The following is an 8,728-nucleotide window of genomic DNA, read 5'->3' as shown; positions in this document are numbered from 1 at the left end:
AGTAATATCTCTGCTTTTGAATATGCTATCTAGGTTGGTCATAACTTTCCTTCCAAGGAGTAAGCGTCTTTTAATTTCATGGCTGCAGTCACCATCTGTAGTGATTTTGGAGTCCAGAAAAATAAAGTCTGACACTGTTTCCACTGTTTCCCCATCTATTTCCCATGAAGTGGTGGGACCGGATGCCATGATCTTCATTTTCTGAATGTTGAGCTTTAAGCCAACTTTTTCACTCTCCACTTTCACTTTCATCAAGAGGCTTTTGAGTTCCTCTTCACTTTCTGCCATAAGGGTGGTGTCATCTGCGTATCTGAGGTTATTGATATTTCTCCCGGCAATCCTTATTCCAGCTTGTGCTTCTTCCAGTCCAGCGTTTCTCATGATGTACTCTGCATATAAGTTAAATAAGCAGGGTGACAATATACAGCCTTGACGAACTCCTTTTCCTATTTGGAACCAGTCTGTTGTTCCATGTCCAGTTCTAACTGTTGCTTCCTGACCTGCATACAAATTTCTCAAGAGGCAGATCAGGTGGTCTGGTATTCCCATCTCTTTCAGAATTGTCCACAGTTTATTGTGATCCACACAGTCAAAGGCTTTGGCATAGTCAATAAAGCAGAAATAGATGTTTTTCTGGAACTCTCTTGCTTTTTCCATGATCCAGCGGATGTTGGCAATTTGATCTCTGGTTCCTCTGCCTTTTCTAAAACCAGCTTGAACATCAGGAAGTTCACGGTTGCCCTTAAATGTTAAATGTAAGACAACCACCTTTTGGTGGTTTATTAAGTTATTTACCAGCTTAAATAGGGCTTCCCAGGTGGCTCACTGCTTCCCATCTGCCAATGCAGGAGATGTAAGAGACTCAGGTTCGATCTCTGGATTGGGAAGATGCCCTGGAGGAGGAAATGGCACCCTACTCCAGTATTCTTCCTGGGAGAATCCTATTGACAAAGGAGCCGGGGAGGCTACAGTCCACGGGGTCACAAAGAGTAGACCACGACTGAGCATCTGAGTGTGCTCACACACACATACACACACGCACACGCACACACACACACATTCACACACAGCATAATTAGTTATTCGTTCTTCAGGATTAGTAAACTGAATTATTTAACCTGTGTCTTTTTTTCCAGATTATCACTTGACACACCTGGTTAACTCTTCCAGCACTATTAAACACAGACACACAAACACACAATCATTAGGACAAAGAGTGAATTGTAGTTTTCTAAGTATCTATTTGGATACTAGCTTAATGCTATATCAGATATTTGTGGAATATGTTTTTAAGTAAGTGTATTAATAATAAATAAAATGGGCTTTTAAGAGAAATGTAATAAAACTTTCTCTTCTTATTATTTTCAGTAGGATATTAGACTATAAATCATCCTAACACAATTATTTAGTAGGTAACTTTTTGCAGTGAGGACTAGCCTATTGTTTGTTTTATATTTATCTATAATACTCATTTAAAGATACTTCAAATTGTCAGAAATTCTTTAATGATGAGGGAGTATTTGAGGCAATATTTGTATCATGTACCATATCATTAGATATTAAAATGTTTTTCCTTAATTAAAACATCCCCAAATGTCATGATATCAATTATTTTTTGAGTAAAAACTAAATTTTCCTCACTAAGTGTACAGATACTCAGTTTAGAGAATCTGAAATTAGTCATCCAGTCTTGTATTCTATGTTCAACAAAAAGAGGAAGCACTTACAATTATATATGCTAGTAGTCTATATGCTAAACAATCATTTCAAGAGTGATTGTTACATATGTTTACACCAGGCTCAAACACACATGAACCCTTTATGTTAAAAGTATCAGGATACATTTCATGGAATTGAAAAGGGTAATTTCTGCCTGTCCCTGACTCATGATAATAATGGTTCTCATTTCTTATCCAAGCGGAACAGTGTGATAATATAACCATGTACACTCTGATAATAATTGCCCCATCACACCCCACCACAGGATCACCACCACTATAATAAAACAAAGAAGAAAATATTAGCTGGAAATAAATGAAAAAAAAAAAAAAGGAAATGCTTAAAGCAAAAATGTAGCTGAAACTTGAGCTAAAATATGTGAAACATGAATGATTTGAAGGTATAGGAAAATTCTTTTTCTCAAAATTATGATTAGTTGCTGCTTCAAAGTTGTAAAAATCTGAACACTTCTTTGCATTCTTCAACTCTTGTGAATGAGAAAACACCTGAATGGTTTCATTAAATATAAAAACACAGCAAGCACCTGATGATTAGTCTTAAAAATACTGAGATGACTGTTAATACAGATATTTTACCCTGAGAAGCTTAAGCATTCTCTTTTTAACAATGGGATATTCAAAGCTGTTTATCTAGTATCTGTCTTGGTTTTCTCTGTATGGAATTGTGCCTTCAAATTATTATTTGTTTTGGTGGAGATCCTTGAGTTTGTTTGAGCAGTTCTTCTTAGGATATGAAATATTCGTTTGATAACCTCACTGAGCCCCTACTGTGTGCTAGACACTGTAGTAGACACTGTATGTGAGACTGACATTACCCTTGCCCCCTCGAATTTATGATGGAAAAGAAGAAGGAGACAGTGAATGAGGGCACCCAGTGAACAAATACAAATTATGCCAGGTAGAGACAAGTGCTAGGAAGAAATAGAATAAGGAAAAGAGTAACGGTGGAGAAGGGAGGGCACGGTAGACACTTCAGATAAAGTATTCAGGAAAGACCTTTCTCAGGACATGCTTTGTGAGACTAGGGGAAAAGCTTTCTCCCAGAAGCAGAGAGACCATATTAGCAGACCAGGGACACAACAGTCAGGAACTGGAGGGGCGGCGGTGTGGTGCTGAGAAGTGGTCAGGTTTAGATACTTGTGTCCGCAGGGCTTGCTGGTGGATGAGATATAACGTGTGAGAATGACTCCACAAGTAAATTGATTTGCCAATGAATACAAAGAGAAATGTTGAGTCTGGAGAGCAGGTTTAGAGCTTGTCTGACAGGCTTATGTTCATCTCAGTTGTGGAGTTCAAAGAGGCCCAGTGTGGAGACAAATTTAAGAGTGTTGAGAGCGCTTAAAGCCTTGGTACTGGTTGAGATTACCTAAGAAGAAAGACTGAAAAACCGAGCCTTGGAGCACCCCAAAAGGACATAAACCGGTGACTGAGAGGTATAAGATGTTCAGGACAGAGGGCAGAAATGTAAAACGGACAGGATAGAACTAGACTGTTGAAATCAGTGTAACACAGAGTGTTACTTAAAACTGAGACGAATCAAGACTCATCTCTTCTGATGTGAGGGCCTCACTGGGGCCCTGTTGGACTGGACATTCTTACTGTCATTCACCCTGCATGTGTGGTGTGTGCTCAGCCATGTCCAGCTCTGTGCGACCGCGTGGATGGTAGCCCGCCAGGCTCCGCGGTCCACGGGATTCTCCAGGCAAGAATGCTGGAGTGGGTTGCCACTTTCTCCTCCAGCTAATGTTCCCGACCTAGGGATTAAAGCCAAGTCTCTTGTGTCTCCTGCATTGGTAGGCAGATTCTTTACCGCTGAGCCACCAGGGAAGCCCACATCATTCATCCTAGAAGAGGCAAGTTCAAGACCGGGAAATAGAGCTATACAAAACAGGCCTTATACGGGGTGTGGCATGACACCTTGCTCTTATACCACCGGACCTTTTTGCAGCTGGGCCTGGACTAGGTGTTCAGAGGCTCGTGGAGGCCCTCCCGGATGAGGGGGCACTCTGTCCTGGGACGTGAAAGTCGTGGAGCTAGACCTTGAAGCTGACCATGACATGGAGGAGGAGGGTTTTGGCTCTATGGGCCGGCTAAATTCATACCTAGATGTTCATTCCAAGTGAATTTGGGGTTGGGTTTAAGTGGTTTGGGTTTAAGTCTTGTCAAAAATTATGCCCTAGGTTTATGCAGTGGATCAAAGTGAATTAACCTAAATGTGGACTCCCTCGAATGGAATGGAAAGGAGAACAGACTCTGGTGCCAGACATAGGAAACAAATCCCACTGCCACTGCCTGTTAACTGAAAAATCAGTTAGGGGGTGAATTAACCAGTTTAGGAGAGACATCATAAGAACCAGATGTGAGCAGTGGGAATGAGCATGTAAAGACATAGATTAAAGAGACATTGGTGGCTAATCATAAGTGAAGCATAAGATAATTTTTTAAATGGCTCTGAGGTTATTACTTGGGTTATTAAATAAATTGCCATCAACCCCCCAAAAAGGACTAAAAGAGGAAGGCCATGTTTCAGTCAGAGTGATAATAAAGTGATAATTAAGTTTTGAACATGCTGCGTATTTGGCAGAGGAGTTCAAGAAGCAACTGAGGATGGAGTCTGGCTCAAAAATACTCTGACTGTACGATTGTTCTTGTTCAGTCGCTGTCGTGTCTGACTCTTTGAGATTCTGGGGACTGTGTCCATGGAATTTCACAGGCAGGAATATTGGAGTGGGTTGGCCTTTCCTTCTCCAGAGGACCTTCCTCACCCAGGGATTAAACCTGTTTCTCCTCCATTGGCAGGCAGATTCTTTACCATCAGGGAAACACAGCTATATGATTATGAAGCATGAATAAATTACTAGGAGTATGAATGGTATTGATATACTTCACAAACATAAAATGCATCTGTTTTTCTTCTATTATTTGGGGCATGGGAAAATATCTCTTTTCGAGGCATATCTTTTTTTCCCAGCTTTATTGGGATATAATTGACATATGATATTATGTAAATCTAGGTGTACAACATGATGATTTGACGTATGTATATTGTGAAATGATTACTACAATAATATTAGTATTAGTTAAAACCTCCATCATTTCACATAGTTACCATTTGTGTGCGCTGAGGATAATTAAGATCTAGTCTCTTGGCAACTTTCAAAAAATAATGCAGCAGAAGGAGCCGCAGGGCTCCAGCCCTGCGCGCCCGCCATGGGCCCCCGCCGCCAGAAACGCAAGCCCGAAACACCAAGGAGGCGCCCCGCGAGCCCGGCTCCCGCCGCCCCCAGGCCGGCCCCGTCCTTAGGCACGTCCTCCCATCCACTTGCTCGCCGGAGACATAGAGTCCTGAAGGAGATCCGAACTCTTCAGAAGACCACACACCTGCTGTTAAGAAAGAGCCCCTTCTGCCGCCTGGCAAGAGAAATATGTGTTCAATTCACTCGTGGTGTGGACTTCAATTGGCAAGCCCAGGCCCTGTTGGCCCTACAAGAGGCGGCAGAAGCATTTCTAGTTCATCTCTTTGAGGATGCCTATCTCCTCTCCTTACACGCCGGCCGCGTCACGCTCTTCCCGAAGGATGTGCAGCTGGCCTGGAGGATCCGAGGCATTCAGGAAGGGCTTGGCTGAGCTCTGGCCACCCGCCCAAGTCTCTGGTTGGTACCAGAGCTTCTGCCTGTAGCCAGGACCAGATCCATGGAGTACAAGGTGTTGCCTGGACTTGCTCTCTCAAAGCAAAGCGTGCGAGTTGCTTTCGTAGTTAGTTGTTTTTTAGAAGAAAACTGCATGGCTTTCCTCTGTAACAGAGGCAATATATGAGAGAATCAACACATTCCAGAAATCCTGAGAATAATTTTCAGATGAAGAGACTCTAAGGTTGACTTCACTTTGCAAATTATTCATGTGACTGATGATTTGGAAGACATCAGATTTTCTAGGTTATAGGCAAAAAGGATATTTACTGATTATTTTACATCTTCTTGTACCATTTAAATTTTTTTTACCATATATATATATATTTACTTTTATTTAAAACATGATGGAAAAAAAATAAGAGAAAACCAGTCAGTTGCATGGAAGAGCCTGGTGCATCCAGCGTACAAATCTCTGTCTTCAGATTGACTTCATCATTAACGACAGAAGCAAGTTTGTATGTGGACTGTACCTGTCAACAGTTTATACAGCTTTTCAAAAACTCAATTGGGATGAAAATAGAAAATTGTTAAGGTTTGATGTTCTGGCTCCTTCTGGTAAATTCCTGCCAAAATCATTCAGAAATTCCAACTTGTAGAATTTATTTTATTCTTTATTTGCAAATCATAGACAATGTATCATAATTTATACTTCAGAATTTTTCATTCCAGGATTTTAAAGAGCCTTTTCAATGTTTTTACAGGTATTTTTATAACTTCCTTGTGGAAAGAGAATAAAAATAATTCTTAATGAAAAAAATTTGAAGCAAAGTTACTGTTATACATAGATTATACTATGTTCTTTGTGTGTTAGCATTAAATTCTTCATTTGGACACTTTGCCAACAACCACAATTTAAACAAGAGAATTGAGGGATGTATCTTTGCCTCCAGTGGAGTAGAGTATGAGCCGATAAAATCCTTGCCCTTCTCTTGTAACTGAAAGCAGTTTAAGAGACTTCCAGGGAAATAGGAAGTGCCACCTGAAGACGTTTAGATACTGTGTGTGATGAAAATGATTAGTGAGGGTGGATACTAATAACGATGCGTCAGCCAACTGAATTCAAACTAAAGGGAAGGACCAAGTTCTGTTGTTTGATAAATTTTAACCCTTTGTAAAAACCTTTTCCTGTTCGACATCAACTCATTTTTATGTAAACATTGAAATAAAGCTTATCTATGAATACAAAAAAAAAAAAATGCAGCATTTTATACTATAGTCACAATGCTGTACAAGAGATCCTCAGAACTTTGTCTTATAAATTATTTATAACTTAAATATAATATATAACTGAAATATAACTTATTTATAACTTAAATAACTTCTAAGTTATTTTCTTATAATTGGAAGTTTGTGTCCCTTGATCAACATCTCCCCATTTCATCTTCTCCCTCAGCCCTTGGCAACCATTCTAATTTGTTTCTATGAATTCAGCTTTCTAAGATTCACATATAATTGACATCTTACAGTATTTGTCTTTCTCTAACTTATTTCACTTAGCATAATGCCCTTCTGGTTTATCCATATTGTTGCAAATGGCAGAATTTCCTTCTTTTTAAAGGCTGAATAATATTCTAGTGTGTGTGTGTGTGTGTGTGTGTGTGTGTGTATACACAGAATTCTCAGTTGGTTCAGTGGGTAAAGAACTTGCCTGCCAGTGCAGGAGATGTAAGAGACACGGGTTCGATCCTTGGCTTGGGATGATCCCCTGGAGGAGGGCATGGCAACCCACTCCAGTATTCTTGCCTGGAGAGAGGAACCTGGTGGGCTACAGTCCATGGGGTTGCAAAGAGTTGGACACAAATGAAGTGACTTTGCACACATTCATGCTTTATATATGTAGATATTATTCTTCATTCTGTTAATACAGTGTATGACATTTGTTGATTTGCCTATGATGAACTATTCTTGCATCCCAGAAATAACTCCCACTTGATCATGGTATGATTCTTTACATATGCTACTGGATTTGGTTTGCAGGTATTTTTTTTTTGAGAATCTCTGCATATATATTCATCATGGATATTGGTCTGTAGTTTTCTTTTCTTATAATGTCCTTTTCTGGCTTTGGTAATGATGGCCTCATGAAATGAGTTTGGGAGTGTGCCTTCCCTCATCAATTTTTGAGAAGATTTTGGGAAGGACTGGTATTAATTCTTCTTTAAATGTTTGGTAAGAACTCACCAGTGAAACCATCTAGTCCTGGGCTTTTCTTTGTTGGGAATTCTTTGATTCAGTGTTCTTATGCATTATTGGTTTGTTTTGGTTTTCTGTTTCTTCATGATTCAGTCTTGGGAGGTTGTATGTTTCTAAGAATTTATCCCTTTTAGTTTGTACAGTTTATTGGCATATAATTATTCATATTATTTTCTTACAATCCCTTGTATTTCTGTGGTATTCATTTCAGGTTCCCTTCTTTCATTTATGTATATATATATATATATTTTTTTTTTTTGAATCTTTTCTCTTTTCTTGGCTTGTCTAGCTAAAGGTTTGTCAATTTTATCTTTTTAAAAACTAACCCTAAGTTTTGCTAATCTATTATTTTCTATTCTATTTCATTTATTTTAGCTCTAATCTTTATCATTTCTTTCTGCTAACTTTGGGTTTAGGTTATTCTTTTTCTAGTTCTTTGAAATGTAATATTAGGTTGTTTCTTTGATCTTTCTCCTTTTCCTTAGTGTATGCATTTCTAGCTATAAATTACCTCATTGAACTGCTTTGGGTGCATCTCATAAGTTTTGTTTTGTGTTTCCACTTTCATTTGTCTCCATATTTTTTGATTTCCATATTGATTTCTTTTTCAGTCCACTGATTGTTCAGGACTGTGTTATTTAATTTCCAGGTACCATATTTGTGAATTTTCTAATTTTTCTCCTGTTACTGGTTTCTGGTTTCATACCACTGTGGTCAGAAAGATACTTGACGTAATTACAGTGTTCTTAGCTTTGTTGAGACTTGTCTCATGGCTTAGTATTTGATTCATCCTAGATAATGTTCCATGTAGGTCTGAGAAGAATGTGTATTCTGCTGCTGTTGAAATGTTTTGTATATACATCTATTAGAGTCATTGGGTCTATACTGTTGTTCAAATACTGTTTCTTCATTGATTTTCTGTCTGGAAGACCTATCCATTAAAGTCCCCCAGCACATTATTTTTTCCGATGAGAAATTATAGTCTCCTCTTTTTGGATGAACACTTTCACTTTTCCCTTTCATGCATTGGAGAAGGAAATGGCAACCCACTCCAGTGTTCTTGCCTGGAGAATCCCAGGGACGGGGGAGCCTGGTGGGCTACCG

At 39.1% G+C, this 8,728-nt stretch overlaps 1 pseudogene; it reads left to right on the top strand.

The window, feature by feature from the left end:
* The first annotated feature begins 4,918 nt into the window (after positions 1 to 4,918).
* On the top strand, positions 4,919 to 5,653 carry LOC102265008 (histone H3-like centromeric protein A pseudogene; annotated as a pseudogene).
* Positions 5,654 to 8,728: the final 3,075 nt, after the last annotated feature.

The sequence above is a fragment of the Bos mutus genome, chromosome 4 (genome assembly GCF_027580195.1).
Source record: "Bos mutus isolate GX-2022 chromosome 4, NWIPB_WYAK_1.1, whole genome shotgun sequence".
NCBI lineage: Eukaryota > Metazoa > Chordata > Mammalia > Artiodactyla > Bovidae > Bos > Bos mutus.
This window is presented reverse-complemented; position numbering and strand designations above follow the sequence as displayed.